The sequence below is a fragment of the Octopus bimaculoides genome, chromosome 11, assembly GCF_001194135.2.
Source record: "Octopus bimaculoides isolate UCB-OBI-ISO-001 chromosome 11, ASM119413v2, whole genome shotgun sequence".
NCBI classification, from domain to species: Eukaryota; Metazoa; Mollusca; class Cephalopoda; order Octopoda; family Octopodidae; genus Octopus; species Octopus bimaculoides.
Genome location: NC_068991.1, coordinates 31,423,093 through 31,425,497, shown reverse-complemented (window position 1 = coordinate 31,425,497; position 2,405 = coordinate 31,423,093).

Here is a 2,405-nt window from a genome sequence, read left to right as displayed (position 1 = left end):
GTGTGTGTGTGTGTGTGTGTGTGTGTGTGTGTAATTTAATAAATTACAATATCAAAGATCAAAGGTCTTTCCTGAGCCCGAGGATAATAATACCAGTTTCCCGGGTTCTTTGGCGTACACGTTCCACTCCTGCCCTCGATGGGACGCCGGTCTGTCGCAGGATTACTCACTTTTTCCAGGTGAGCCAACTGGATCGTCTGATCCAGGAATTGAAGCCACAATCTTACGATCATGAGTGCAACACTCTAACCAGTAAACCGCGCGCTTTCACATAATACAATATAACATAAATAACATCATATACGACTAAAATGATATATTTGTCTGTTCGCAATTATATAGGCATCTAAAACAGTCAATGAAAGCATCGTACATGTTAGCACGCCATACTTGAGTGACGACTGTGTTATCACCGAACTGAGTTTACTTTGCGACTACGAGTTCCTTGGTTCAAGCCCACTATGTATCATTTTGGGAAAAATGTCGTATTCTGTTGCTTCGGATCGACAGAAGAGGGAAACTGTATAGAAGCCTAGTAAATAGATTGTACTTCTAATACAAACGCTACAGCCTTTCCACATACTGTATCACGGTGTTTCAGCTTCAAAATAATTACATTAAGAGCACGTACATGTGTGGAACACTTGGCCAGTTACACACTAATTCAATGAGCAGGTCATTCGGTTCATCGAATCTTTATTGTCTGAACGGATGGAGAATCGTAATACATGCATACATACATACATACATACATACATACATACATACATACATACAGTCTTGTATCACTTCTGATTTTACTTGAGCTGATTCAGTGTCACTGTTGTTGACTAGGACCCTCGTAAGCACGCTTCTTCCAAATGGCGTTGATAGCAACATCGGATTTCAAGATGGTGTTACCATCTTTGCTTTTGAGAAGGGTTTGATCACGCATCGAAGGATAGCTTTAGTTGCGTTGAATAAGCCCCGGGTAACTAAGGCATCAACTAAATGTTGAATTTCATGGGTCTTTCCCTCTACCATCGTCGTTTTAGGTACTGTGTGACCCTTTGAACGGCGGCTTTGCATTCTTGGTACTTTTTCTTCTTGTTGACAGACTGCCGATCATTTTTAGAGCAATGAAGGCATTTCTTTTGCTGTCGTTGAGTTGGTGAAATTGTTCATAATTTTGGTCATACCAATCTTGATGCTTCCTGGTCATGAAACCAAGCATTTCTTTGCAGGTGGCGATGATGAGAATTTTCAGCTAGTTCTAGTGTTCTTCGACAGTTTGTGACAAATATACATGATAACACTTCCAATCAGTTAAGATGAGAAGACATGAAAGTCACTGTCTGGTGCTGTGCAGGGCATTGAAAGCCACTGCCTGGTACTGCATTACTATAATAATAATAATAATAATAATAATAATAATAATAATAATAATAGTAATGCAGTACCAGGCAGTGGCTTTCAATGCCCTGATACAGCACCAGGCAGTGGCTTTCATGGCTTCTGATCTTAATTGATTGGAAGTGTTATCATGTATATTGTTTTGTCTTGGTTTAAAAGATGGGCTACAGCAAATATTCTGCTCAATACTCCAGATTTCCTTGTCAGTTTTTTTTATTTTAAATAGTTGAGCATGTCCCTTAGTGGCAGACGATATGTCGCGCATATATGGCTGTGATGCACGTGCCTAGTGTACCCTTATCAAATGGGTAGTCATGATGGATATACTGGGTTTCGTATATTTTACCCCAGGGTCACTTTGATGGCATGCACTGCTCTCTCACTCAATAATAATAAGAAGAAAAATAATGATGGTGATGATAATAAAGATGATGATGATGATGATGATGATATGATAATGATGATAGTGATGATTTCTTTTAATTTAAAAAAAGAATGTATTTGTCAAAAAAAAAATTCAATTTTTAATAATAACAACAATCAAATAGAATTGAGAGGAGGAACGGAAACTGTTCATTCAATAGATGCCAGTTTATTTTCGTCAGAGGCTACTTTATCGTCCGCTGGGTATGAAAAACAATGATCATTCCACCGGGATTTGACCTTATAACATAAGCTGAAGTAAGCGTAATGGTACAAGGTACGTTAATGTGATGTTCCATCGCTTCTACGTACACAACCCATTGTCATTAAATGTACTAAAGGAAAGACGACTTAAATAGAAGTATATAACATAGATCGAACGCGGGATTCATTAATATATACGCTCACAGACATATGCACATATATACATGCATACATATATACATATATGAATAAATTCAGAAACCCCATAATAAATTTTATCTATCTATCTATCTATCTATCTATCTATCTATCTATCTATCTATCTATCTATCTATCTAACTATCTATTTTGGTAGCTAGCTAGCTATATGTGTGTGGGTGTATATT